General features: G+C 38.1%; 1 protein-coding gene across 2 annotated transcripts in view; it reads left to right on the top strand.

Annotated features, from left to right (window-relative positions):
• The window catches only part of LOC150088469 (protein trachealess-like), a 369924-nt gene that overhangs the window by 71928 nt on the left and 283914 nt on the right, over positions 1-14082 (top strand). For both annotated transcript variants that reach the window (XM_090369532.1, XM_090369530.1), the window contains exon 3: positions 964-1065. The gene's annotated coding sequence lies outside the window, so the exon portion shown is untranslated. The remainder of the gene's footprint in view (positions 1-963; positions 1066-14082) is intronic.

Genomic DNA, 14082 nt, shown 5'->3' with positions numbered 1-14082 from the left:
GGTCTTAATGAAAAATTTTGTGATGGCATTGGACAGAGAAAGGTATGGTTTTAACTGTTTAAAGGAAAAAATTCCAAGAATGAAGAGAATCCAAAGGAGAAAGCGTCTTTGTTGGACAGCAGATACGTACATACGTACATTTAAGCTTTTCACGTGTGGACGCCTTCTGTTATTACACTTGTGGAAATACACTTTTTTTACATTAATAATATTTTTCTAATGAAATTATTTAAAGATTCCTGGTCAGTTTTAGGTTCGTTGAAGACAATAATAATACCATTGACTTAATGCAATTCGACACAAACATCCTAACATTATGATATTAGCTTAATCTTCCAGTTAACCTTCAAATACTTCATTTAACCATAATGTACCTTTCCAGTTCTTTGCCTCAGTTAACTTTCCTTCAGCGTAACACATGAGAATTGCCATCCTCTGAATAAGAACTTTTTACATATGAATGGTCATAACATGCTACACCTCGTTAAAATGTATCCTGTTCTTTCAGGTGAATGCATCAAAGAAGAAATTGGGTGGAAAAAGCGGCGTCATAAAAGCCGTTTATATACTTACTAAAATTGAGATAAATGATGGAGAAATTTTTCACAATATGTGTGATCACTTGGTTGTGTCTTTTATGAACTTGATTTAAAATAAAACAGATAAAATATTTTATATAAAATATTTTATAAATATACATTGTTTAGTTCATTTGTAACAGTATAAAAATTTTTCGTAATTTAAAAATAATTGGAATAGAATGAAGACACCATAATATTACTTACATAAATAAATTACATTTTTAAAAATGAAAACTTGTTTGAAATTTTCAATAAATACTTTTTGATTAAATGTATGATTTGTACTGCTTTTAATAAATACTTTTTGATTAATTGTGTGGCTTGTACTGTTTTAATAAATAATTTTTGATTAAGATTAATTGTATGCTGTTCCGTTTTGCAGTTCTATCACCATGCCACTGTGACAAAACGTTATCTATCAACAAACGAAAGTTCTCGTCATAGATTTTTTTCAGAACCCAGCTGCTTGGCCACACCACGACAGGTATGTACTTGAATGATTTTTACCATCGTTTTTTCCCTATTCCCTGCTGTTTTTCAAGAAGAGACATTTGGCAAAAAAAATAGTTTAATTCATCACCGTTATGGGAATGGATGTGTTTATCTTTTGGCCTACAAGGATATACTAATCATTCCTTCCCAGCGGTGAGGCACCGAAATATATCACAGTGGTGCACGCTGGACCAAAGTGGTATGCCTCGCGCACTAGATATATAGCTAATAGTGACATTTACACCGCGAGGAAAATTATTAATAAAACGTTGTTTATTGTTAAAAACAGAACGTGCTTTACGCTTAGTTGTCAGTGAATGAGAACGTGCCTTGCCGCTTCATTAATAATAAGTGCGTTTAGTGCGAATATTGTTAATAAGAAAATTTGTTGCACGCGAACTCTTTTTGATAAAGATCATACTTCGAGATAATTTATGTTTGTGTTTTACCGTACTCCTTTTTGTGTAGGATAATAAAAGGCAAAATAGAGGGCGGGCAAAAAACAAAAATTTAAGGGTTAGAAAGGCTAAAACGTGGAAATCAATGAATAGCAACAATTGTCAGTATCGCTTGCTGAATACCGAAATTCCAGTTTCTCAAAACCTACTTTTAGGCTTGTGTGTGATGGTACTATAGGCCGTTCGCAGCCACTACAAGTGTTTATATCCGAGATGCCCACGCGCGCAAAATCTTTCTGCAGTTTGACTGATAGACTTTAATGTCTTCATGACAGTGAGCGATCGTGGTCTTTAAATAACTCCCTCTTATGTGTCGGTGCAGAAGTTAAAATAACGTATATTCAGACGCCTACTGCACTGACATCCCATGCTACATTCTGCGTCCTTAACGATAAATCACGTCAAGAAAAAAAATGGGGTTGAAACAGATGGCCCGAGTGTCACAGTGGACGTAAATTTTGTTGGCTTGTCTCGCACTCCTGTTGCTGTTATAATGGTCCAGCTTCTCTGATTTACAGTTACTGGGTTTGGTGGATTTACGGGGGCATTTGGGCTGTTTCGCTAATGTTAAAGGAGGGACAAGTTCAGAATCGAACACCCATCATATTACGAGGCGGCTAGCGTGCCGTCAATGAAGAGCATACTCGGGCCATCGCAGGCCACTGTGGTTTTCATTAATCAGCAATGGCAACCCTTCCATTACTGCGATAAATGGAAAGACTCTCGCTTATAATTTTGTTCTTCTCCCTCCCCGAAATTCCCTTTTAACTTTTAGAAATGTGAACAGATTCTATTTATGGCTCGTCTCTCATCTGACACGACTCGTAGTTTCTGTCAACGAGATATTTATATATATATATTTTTTTTTTTTTTTTTTTTTTTTTTTTTCCAGCTGGGATTCGTTTAATAGGACATTGTAAATCCGGTGGGGAAAAGAACTGAAAGGATTTTTTTCTTTCAAGAATGACGATTTGTGGGGGGTGAATTATAAGGTCTTTATATTTAATTTTATTTGAATATTTTTAATATATTAATATTAAATATTCCTTATTTTGTTTTGTTCCCTATTAACTATATAGATCTCTTTATCTTATACCCCCACTTACACATCTGACTTTGCTTCACAGGAGAATTTCAGGTTCAAGGGAACTTCTCAACTATGTATAATTCCCTTCGGAATGGCTGAGTGTTCATGAATGACAAACAACACACATTAATATATAACATAACATAGTTTATTTACATATATATATACAACATGAGATACAACTGAACTAGATAGCATGTAATATGACATACAAAGTTAAATCAAAGATACCTTGTATATATTATTCTTATTCCTGTTTCCCTTCACTAGCTAATCTGACCATTATATGAAACACTTGATTCATTCTTCTTGCCCTAACTAACTCCTAACACTTATACATTCACTATACCTATTTCAATTACTCCTGGATACAATTCTTTTTCATATATTAACAATCAAATATTCTACTTTCATCATTATGCTCTGTGTTCTCACCACTCTGTTACAATATACTTGTAGATCAATCTTAACTTTCCTAAAGTCTCTATTTGTTAATAGTCTTTCAGATAAACCAACAAATCTTCATCAATAAAAACACTATATTCAGAGTTGCTCATATAACTCAATTATCTATTATTAAAACATATTCAGAATCCCTCTTTATGAACCTTACTACTCTTCTAACACATTATAGCTATTTGTACATCAATTTCATCTGTTACTCGTTCTTTCGTTTCCCTTTCATTATTCATTAACTCTTTAACACCGTTAGTGTAAAGTGTGTTTAGGGTCAAACGGCACCAGGGGTTTCCCCCATCTCCGCGTAGTTTACATTGTGGTGTGATACAGTTCACTGTAAAGGCCAGAGATTTAAAAGTATATGGATCTTGAGGTGTAACTCCGTTAGTGTATCTACTTCAGAGATAATTTATAATTTTTCTTTCTAGTGCTACCCCTTCTTAATTAATGGCCGCTGTAGCCTAGTGGTCAGGCGCGCGGGTGCATAAGTACACGTGCCTTGAGTGACCGGGGTTCAAGCCCGTGACTGCTGAATACGGTGCTGTTTCTTGTATTCTGTGTATCTTGTAAACTCCTCTGACCGTTTGGTCGTCCCGGAGTATAAACAGAAAATTTATTTATTTTTATTTTACTATACTGTTTCACTAACAGTCCTTGTTAACTTACAGAGGCCGCCGTAGCCTAGTGGTCAGGCGCGCTGGTGCATAAGTACACGTGCCTTGAGTGACCGGGGTTCAAGCCAGTGACTACTGAATACGGTGCTGTTTCTTGTATTCTGTCTATCTTGTGAACTCCTCTGACCGTTTGGTCGTCCCGGAGTATAAACAGAAAATTTATTTTCAGTACTTAATATATCTCTCACCTACTTTTATCTTTTCTTTCAAGGGGAGGTTTCAAGCTTCCATTTTAGGCTCTCAGGCTACCTTCTGAGGATCTCCTTCATCTGCTTTCTCCTGAATCTGCTCCAGATAATTTTCCGGAACTCTTGGCTGCATGGGTCTAGTGTCCTTCCTCTACCTGATCGGCTACTAATTCCGCGGCTACACTCCGTCTGATCGGGCTGGCACTTTGCCCTCACCACCTGTTAGTTTCGATACAGGGGCTGCTTCCTACCGTCTGGGACATCAGAACTCGATGCCTTCATTGAAAGTGGCTTCCTCCTTTTCCAGCCTTCGCTGATTTCTATCACTCCATTCCTTTATTTTCTCCGTTACTTTCGTCTCTCCACTTTTTTTAAAAAACACATTCACAAAGAAGAAACCTCACTCTCTTTTCTCATCCCGTTCTCTCCTTTTGTTTATCTCAATTTCTGTACAGCCCCCCCATATTTGAGGTCGCCCTAGTTCTCAGTCTTAACCAATCTTCTCATTTTATCAAACTTTCACTCTGTCCTATTCGCCCATTTTAATTTTTCTCAAGCTGTCTCTTCAGTGACAGCTTGAGTAAAATCCAACTCCTCATTTTAAGAAATTTGTAAATTTTCCCAGGCAGTCCACTGCTTTGAAGTTCGCCGCCATCTTTCTGTTTTACTTAACACTTTTTCTTCCTAAGATCCCAAAACTTGCTATCACTGACAGGTTATTCCTGTGTGCTGGGAGCTGAAGTGCACCCCCTATTACCACTAGCCTTTGTCAAACTTACCGCGCTCCCTTCTCTATTACCTTGTCTAATTAAATCCCTATCGAGTGACCCATTATCTAAATAATATTCGTGACTAGTAATGTTTTGCTGCCCCATATTGCTATATCAGAAGCTTTACTTTTAATAAATCTCTTTTGTATAAAATATTTTACTTGTAAGATTTTATATCTTACAGATTGTATTCTCACTTCTAAATGAACGAAAAACGAAAATTTGTAAACAACTATTTAGTAGTTAAGCCCTGAGTAATTGAGAATTTTATTACAACAATTCTTAGCATGCAAGAAAAGTGGAATTTTACCATGTTTCTGTGGGCGGAGAAATTTAAACTGCCTAGTAAATATTTAAGCAATAAATTCAACATTGTTTACTTAGACTTCAGCAAAGCATTTGACTCAGTCCCCATATGAGAGTTAATGTACAAGCTGGAACATGTCGGAATCACAAGGACAGTCCTTAGATGGGTTGCTGGATATCTGCGGTGGAAGGCAGAGAGTTGTGATTAATGGTTATTCTTCAGAGATTGGGATAACGTAAGAAGTGAGGTCCCTCAAGGATCGGTCCTGGGACCACGCTTGATTTTAATTTTATTAAATTACATCGACGGCTAGAGGGCGTAATTTCAACGTTTGCAGATAATGTAAAGATCGGTAGAACAATTAATAATTAGTGCTGAGTAGAGCATCTCTAGGACGACTTAGATGGACGTCAGAAATGGAGAGAAAAATTGCAGCTTTGTTTTAATGCAGCAAAATGGTCTTACACTTGGGGCATAGCAACCCCAAAATAACTTACCCACTTTGGTGGGGTTTAATTAAAAAAGTAGAAGAAGAAAGGTATTTGGAAGTTACGGACTGTCACTCTTACAGGTTAGTCGTGTTAGAGTGACAATCAATTTACAATTTCGCAGTTCTTTTCTTAAATATCAAACTTCTAATGAAAAATCTCTCAAAGGAAAATGAATACAGAGATTGAAAAGCCCTTTCAATAAATAATTTTCTACGACGACCACATAAGGTTAGAAGAGGATACAAGATAATGACAGTACAATAACAGTATCGTATTTAGTAGTCAAGTGGGTTATACTCTCGGTCAGCTCAAACGTGCGTGCTAATGTACTCTTTCGTTTTAACCCCTGGGCGATAATCTTTAAGATTTAAGAGGAAGTGGTATAAGTACTGGAAATGTAAAACGTGGGGAAGAAACTTTTATCCACAACAGGACAGGCATAGTGTCAATTCGCCAAGTGTCCCATTTTGTGTTTTCTCCTGTTAATCTAAATAACAGAAATCGGAATATATGGATTAAATTCTGGGGGGGAAATGGATCAAGTAATAACTTTGCTTGTAGTATTTTAAAAATTAATATGACGATATACATTCAGTGAACACTGAATTGTGACCACCCTCATCCGTGAGGGACGATGCCGCTTAGCTGGCAGTGTAAAAAACCAAATGGCTTCCTACGCTAGAGCAGTGGTAATTTGCATTTGATCGTGCAAGTCAAAGCGATAAAGTATCAGTTATGGGACGAAGTAAAGATATCACGGAGTTGCAAAAGGGCAGGAGCGTGTGCGTGGGGTGCTTCCATATCTGAAACGGCACATCTTGTGGGTTGGTCACGTCCCACTATGGTTAAGGTGTTCAAAGAATAGTGTCGAACGGGTCAAACCACTTCCTCCGATAGAACTGTAAAAGATTATTGACGGTTCGTGGTGAGCGAAGGGGGTGGTACGGGCTCAGTGGTAGGTAACTGTGTGATAGTTGATATCGCAATACAACATGGGAATACAAGAACAATATCCCTAATGACGATGCGCTGCACAGGCAGACTTATGGAGTTCCACAGCAGACTACCCAAGAGACGCTCTCCTCACTGCTGATCATCGTCGACACCGAATGTTGTGGTGTCCACAACAGCTGGTGGACTGGAAACGGGTGTAATTTTTTTGGATGAGTCCAAATACTTGTTGCAACACGCCGACGGATACTTTCCATATACACGAAGCAATATGACCTTAGTCGCTGATGTTCCTAAATCTACTACAACAACAACAAGAGTCCATCGTGCATGTGGCGGTGTTTGCTTAATATGGGGCATTTTGCTGGCAAGAAGTGCCTCTGGTACATATAGACTAACGGTCTACCGGCAGCTGTTAGGAGACCATGTAAACTCTGCCATGTTGCACTTTTTCTTGGCAGCAATGAGATCTTCCAAGACTATAATGCGTCGTGTCACTCTGCCCGCACTGTGCACAAGCAGTTCGAGAAACACAGTGAAGAAAGATATCACCCATCTTGATTGGCCTCCAGATTCGCCTGATCTGAGTCCAATTGAATAACTGTGCTTTGTTTTGGAATGAAAAGTGAGGCATACGGACACACAACCATCACCTATACCGACAATGTGAGAAACCTTGCAGGTACGCGTTATAGCCCTAGCTGCTCATGCGCGCCAAAAAACCTGAAACCAAAAACCTTGCAGGTAGCATGGCTGCAGTTCACTATGGACTTCTTGAGACAACTAGTGGAGTCAGCGAATAGCGGCTGTGGTTCGTTCGAGCGGTGGTCCACGGTATTAGGTAAGTGTTCATATTTCACTGATCACTGTGTAATTTGTACTTCTTAAAGAATTTACTGATGGTTTAACCATAAGCTGAAATGTTTAACGACACTTATGTTGAGATGTGCAGTTAAGCACTCGCAGTAAACGAAAATACAGCCAAAAGTAGGCAACTCTGCAATAAATTAGACCTGAATAGATAACAGTTAAAATCCTTGGAAGGAACCTTAGGGATAACTCCTATGAAGGAACAAATAAAAAAGGAAACCACTCTTCTGATTCTCTCAGAGAATCAGATGAGTTCTCTGTTTCTCTGTTCCTGGTTTTGCTTTGCTTTATCAAGCAAAACAAAACCCAGGAACAGAATTATAGTAAACATGTTAGTTAATATACGCAGTGCGTTACATTTCAGGCGCATTCCATTTTTCTTAAGTTAAATAATTTAAGAACAATATATTTTTTTCTTTTTTTCTGATTAACTGACCTGAAAAGTAAATATAGTTACCTCCTTATCAATTAATTATTAAGGTACTTAAAATTCTAGTTTTACGTTTTCTCGGAACTTAGTCGTTCAGTTTAATTACAACTGTGTAATATTTATTACTCTCCTCCCGTATACTTTTTTTTTTAATATTCGATTAATTTTTTCGACAATTTTAAATACCAACAATGGGACTGATCCAATTAAAATCCCAATGATTCATTTATACCCATCCGGGGGATAATAGACCGCATTTTTTAAGACCAACGGTCTATTTTCTAATTTTATCCAAACAGGGGCATAGTTTTCTTGTTTTATTTTAACAATTTAAGGCCATTATTTACTCTTTGAAATTATAAATAGATTATAATTCTCAAGTAAGCGAAAGTGGGTTTAAATTGCTCTTAAGCGCTGAGTGATTCAAATATTCAGACCTTACTAGCCACGAACTTATCAATCACACCTCTTAGCTATGGCCTTCACTTAAAATTAATAGTAAAAACTTTCTTCGATGCATAGTTAGTTAAAATATAGATAAAAACGGGCATTTTACCCAATCGTAAGACATTGTCCTAAAAATATCGAATATTTACAAAATGTAGTTTTAGATGAGGTCATAAAAAATGAGGTTTGAGATCTTAAAGACTAATACATTATTATTACAGTAGTAACGTTGGATTAATGACCATTTAAAGGGATTGAGGCATTAAGCAGTAAAGAGTAGTTTATAGATAATTCCAAACGATGAAAAAAAACATTTTTCTGTATTTTTAGTGTTATTACTTTAGGCATAGAGGACTATTAAAGAGGCTTAATTATGCTGCCATTAAGCAGAAATACGTGTTTAGTACCTTTTTTAAAAGCCGTGTAATAAAGGCGAATTTATTCCTAGAAATTTTAAAATCCTGATGCAATGGGGAAATAAATGTCAAGGAAAGATGGCCTGACTAGAATTTATAAACCTGTATGGAGGAGAGACAATTTTCTGCTATTTTTCGAACCATTAAAATCAATCGTATTAGGCTTAACTAAAATAGAAATACAGAAATTTTCGTTTTTAGAATAATTTAGAGATTTACATTATTTCAGAAGATCTTGGTATAAGGCGATCGTCTGCTTTTATAAGGATAAGCAGACGATGGCTGATACCGGTAAAATATGAGTGAAAATGAACTGAAGCGTTCATATTGTTTCATACGCTATTGCTAACGAATTTTAACGAATCATTTGAGAGGGTAGAATTCGCGATGTAACCCCCCCCCCTTCTCTGTCTTCCCAAACCGACATCCGAACGTACTTGACAACCCAGGAAATAGGTGGGTTCATACCAAACGATTTATGTTGTCATTAGTCCTGGCATTGTAACCGACCAATAGAAATCCAGAGGCGGTCCTCTGAGTCAATAACCCTTTGGCTTATGACAAAGTCAGGCGCGCGCGCAACTGCCTCAGGCAACAAATCGCTTGGTGAAAAGAGCCAAGCGTGTTGTAACGCACTGTTGATTGTTGATGGTAAGGCGGGGTTTGATCGATTTATTCCTACACGACAAATGTCCTGTTTGTCACGGTTTGGAAGAAAGAGAGACTGGGAGGGAACAGAGGCGAGATCCGTCTCCTTTATTTTATTTTTTCTTTTTCTGCGGATGATTGCCGATAGTGATTAGAAGCAGTTAGACAATCACCTACGAGAAAAGTTGGAAAAATGACTGGCTTTGAAAGAGAGTGTATGAAAGGGGCCAGTAAGAGAAGCGTACCGCGCATGTCATTCAAAACAAACACTGCTTTGCCATCCGTTATGAACTGTGTCCATTCTGTGCGAACAAAGAAAAATGGACACAGACGGTGTCCTGTCATTGCACGTTATAAACGCCAGATAGTTAACTAGTGGTGTCAGGAGATGATTTATGCGTTGTCGGGTGACCCACCTATTGCTTTTATAGACAAGCCACTCTTTCTCGTGATATAAACTGATAGGGAACAAAAAACACAAAGAGAGAAAGAGAGAGGATATATCGTAGCTGTTGGAAATAGATTCATAATATAAATAGTGGATTTTCCCCCGACTTTTCATGATTCTCTCTTTTCTGGGGCGGAGGAAGGTAAAGAAAGGGTAAATTAATGTGAACTGCTGCTGCAGAAATTTTCAATCGCGTTTTATTATTTAGTCCACCCTGCATTGATATTGTCGGGATTTTTAGACCCACGTGATTGGAGCTTTCGCGACTGTCTGTGCCACTTTATTTTCCTCCTTTATTGATTTCTTTCCCCCATAGTTGTCTTTCAACACTAAACACTGAATGGCCACTTTATTAGATACACCCACCTAATAGTGAGTAGATCCCCTCCCTACTTAGCCCTCAGGGTCTGGAATAGTCTTAAGTCTTTGTGGCATGACTCAAGGATGCAGGTCTTGAAATGTGTGTAGAAGAGTAAAGAGGTTGAGGGAAGCTAAGGGGTACTCTTACTAAAAAAGATACCAAGATTATCACGTTCTTAATATTGGCGCTCTTAATGATTAAATATATTTAATCATTAATGATTCCTAGAATTTCCTTCATCCATTTCCTGAAGACTGTCCTACACACTCAAACGAAGAGTTCAAATGTTCTCTTCCTGTAGGAAAATCAAGAGGGAGGATGGTTATATGTAGTCCCAAAGCCGATACAGTTACTTCCATCATGTCTTATTCTTAAGAGATTCCTGATTTAAGTAATTCGTGGAAGAATTTGTAAAGTCCTTTTCAGTGGACGAATAGTTATTCGATCACAGGTAGGAGTAGGGCTTTCGCCTGTGAATTATTCTGGGTTTTCCAGTGGACAAAACATGGATATCGGCCCGTGAATACATTTTTACAAACATAATGTACACACAGCGCAATATGGCCTTAGAAGCTCTGTATAAATCATAACAGAGCCAGTTAAAATCGATTGGTTACTGGTATCAGTTGTATACTCAACAACTGGGCAAGCTGGATTGCTCCATTTATGATTTATTGTTTTCGTGTGGAGTAGGTTATTTCCATACTCAACACATCCTGCGGAAGAAAGCTTTCTCAATCAATCGCTTTTAAATACTTTGAGGAAAATTACTATTTTAAGAGTGTGCTTGTTATCAGGCGCAGTGCTTGACTACATGAGTAGTTTCATCACCTTTTTTAAATGAGACCTTCAAACAAGTTTACGGCCTTTCCCCTCCCCTCCCTCTAAAAACTGAAAGGGGGGAGAGGAAGAAGTCAATATTCTCGATGCTTCTTCGTGATATTGTATCATCGTGCAGCTAATTACCCATGCTGACAGTTTAATAAGAACCTTCTCGTGAGAAAAACACCCGGAAATTAAAAATCTAATTTGTTTTTTCGACGAAATGATCTCTTAAATTAAGATGGATAGTATTTCCCTGGAAAATCTGTCTTCTAGAACGTTGTCCGACAAGGTTTCTGAGAACGCGATGCTTTGTAAAAAATAGAGATGTTGTCCTCCATTTTTTTATAAAGTTGTAGTTTGGACAAGGTCGTCAAATCTGGTGGTTGTTTTTAAGGATTGCTGGACTTATACAGGATACGCGCTATGGGAGGATAATGCAACGTTAATGTATATTAGAAACACATATATTATTATAAATTAAAATGAATGGTTATGAAAATACGTATTTTTAACCTTCACCAGGGGAAGGCGCGCCAGGTTCTGCACACTAGGGCTCTTGCTGCTGGGCTTCCCAGAGAATTCTGGAGAAGCCCGGTGAAACATTGGAATGAGTGGAGAGGAAAGCGGGAGTTTGGAATAGGAGATGGATGAATGAGATGTCGCCCTGGAAGATATGAGTCATTTAAGAAGTATTAAAAGAACAAGAAGGACAGCGGCATTGATCCTTCTGCTGAAAGCCTTATTGCCGAATTCAGAGAAGGCAAGGAAGTTTTCCCTTGATGTCAGCAGGGAAGGTGAATCTCCTCTTTTTACAATTCTTGCTAGGATATGGAGGCTTGTTCTAATGTTCATGTGTACAGGCAGTCATGTAGAATGTGATTCTATGTCTCTATGAGCAGAAGACGAAAGCTGCACTTCCAAGTGTATTATTCCAGTCCTGTGGCCAAAGCTCAGTAAGCTTGGTCCTAATTTTGGTTATTTCCTCCTGTATCGGCCTATCTCGATTTAGGGAGATGTCCTCGATCTCTGTTGGGTTATGTCGTCTAAGGTTGAATTTCAGGTAGTTGAATATAATTTCATATTTGATGGACAATTTTTCACAGATGACTTATGTCTCTAGAAACCGTTCTGCAGGCTCTGGAGATTGTGAGAAAATAGTTCGTTGTGTTTGTAATAATATCTTCTGGACAGATTTCACCATAACTCTGTATCCCCAGACTCCAGCTTGGTATGTCATGATGGGGAAAAAGATGCACTGATAATGTAGTTTAAATATGCACCCCCCCCCTTGAAACCCCACTCCTTTCTTGTGACTCTTGTGGTTTTGCCTGCGAGATTCTGCATTTTTTTTTTGCTTTTGATATAATCACAATGCGAAATGAAAGAAAACTTGTCATCAAGGAGGACACCAAGGTATTTGTATATAGACTCATGTTTGATTCATTGGCTTCTGTATTTAATGGTGGGTGTTCTTGAGGGTCTTCATCGGGCCTTTCAGTTGTCTTGTTTTGTCTGTCGAGATCGTGAGCTGTAATATATCATACCATCTCGCCAAGTCCTCCAGGATGTTGTTGGAGGTATCTTCCAGTTGTTGCCTGGAATCGCCATCGACAATGATTGCCAAATCATCCGCATAAGCCAGTTTGATGGAATTCTGGTGGTTATTGGCAAGCTATTTATCTAACACCGCATTTCAGCAGAGAGGGCTCAAAATATATACCTTGTGGGCAGCCTCCGGTTATTTGTCTTACGATTTGGCTGTGCTTTCTATTAACTTTAATGCTTGCATACAGTTATATTTATCATTTGTAAATTTAATTTTAATGCCTTCCTGTTCCAGTGTTCTTCATGTCTTAACCATAAAGTGTCTGGTATTTAACACACACTTCAGATTTATCGTTGCTCGAGAACGCTATGACGCTTTTCCACTTAATCTGGCTGGCTTAATTTGAACTTAGGCTCCATAGCTGTCGGAAATTTCTGCAACTACTTTCTTGGAGATCAGACAGTCTTTTGTTTACTCCGAAGATTTTCAATTAGATTATCTTTCAATCTGAATTATTTCATTCCTCCCCACCTCCTACTATTGACCTTATATTTCTGTAACTTATTACAAATACTGTGGGTACTTGGCTTAATTAAAGCGGGACAAGCATGCATATCTACCTTCCACCACCCGCAATCCCCCATCTAAAACTTGTTGCCTTGCCGCCCTCTCTAGCTACCTCCAAAATTCCACCTATATATAGAAAGGAGTTTTTGTTTTCTTTCCCGTAGTAACCGTGTCCATTTTGTGCTGCATCGCGACAAAATACCTGGACTAGGGTAGGACTCTCAGGGGATTATCGCCGCTGTTGTCTATCTGATCATGACAGCTTAATTTGCGATCTGCTTTTGTCCAACGTTCGCCTGATCCCATGTGTGCATTCCAGTACTGGGTTGGGTTGCATCAGGTGATGATCGCTTTTGCTCAGCTCCATTGTCTTGACTCGTTGCTTCAGCTTAAGGCATGGCTACCGTTTTTGTTTCAACAACTTAAACTGTGTGGAAAAGAATTCACTTAAAGTTCCATGTGAGGATTACCTTCAGCCCCCAATACATTTCTCAACCATAGGCTCTCTAAGTTTCGATCATTTCCTCTAAGAAGTTTAAGTTATAGAGTAAGTGTTGGGGCTTTAACCTACGGTGGACAAAGTGGCGACCCATTAATTCATCGCCTCTTGTCCACACGCAAACACCAAAGTCCATGATGGCTCACACCGCGTCGTATTTCTGTTAAACCAGTTTTATTTGTGTATTTAGTAAGAATTTCTCTAAATTTCTTATAAATTTGATTGTAACCTTAATATTACTTTCAATTATTCGACTAATTTTAAGAATACATTAAAATCGCCAAAAATAGCTTCAGATGTTTCAATACGTTTCTTACTATTATTAATGGAGTCCGTATAAATCTTCTAATGAAGTTTAATGTTGAGTGTGAAGATCACTCAATTATATTGGGATTTTCTATATGGCCAACGTACTGGAGCAAAAGCTGAACATGATTTCAGTTTTGAAGTGTGCACAAGATTCATCCATGCCTTCAATTCGGCGAGATCCGCTTGCAAAAAGAAAGCAGAGATATCAAGTGATGAATGCCACCAAAGTAAAGTTATGGAAAAACTGGAAAACTAAGC

Source organism: Mastigoproctus giganteus, chromosome 3 (assembly GCF_048544385.1).
Source record: "Mastigoproctus giganteus isolate SK-2022 chromosome 3, ASM4854438v1, whole genome shotgun sequence".
Classification (NCBI taxonomy): Eukaryota; Metazoa; Arthropoda; class Arachnida; order Uropygi; family Thelyphonidae; genus Mastigoproctus; species Mastigoproctus giganteus.
This window is presented reverse-complemented; position numbering and strand designations above follow the sequence as displayed.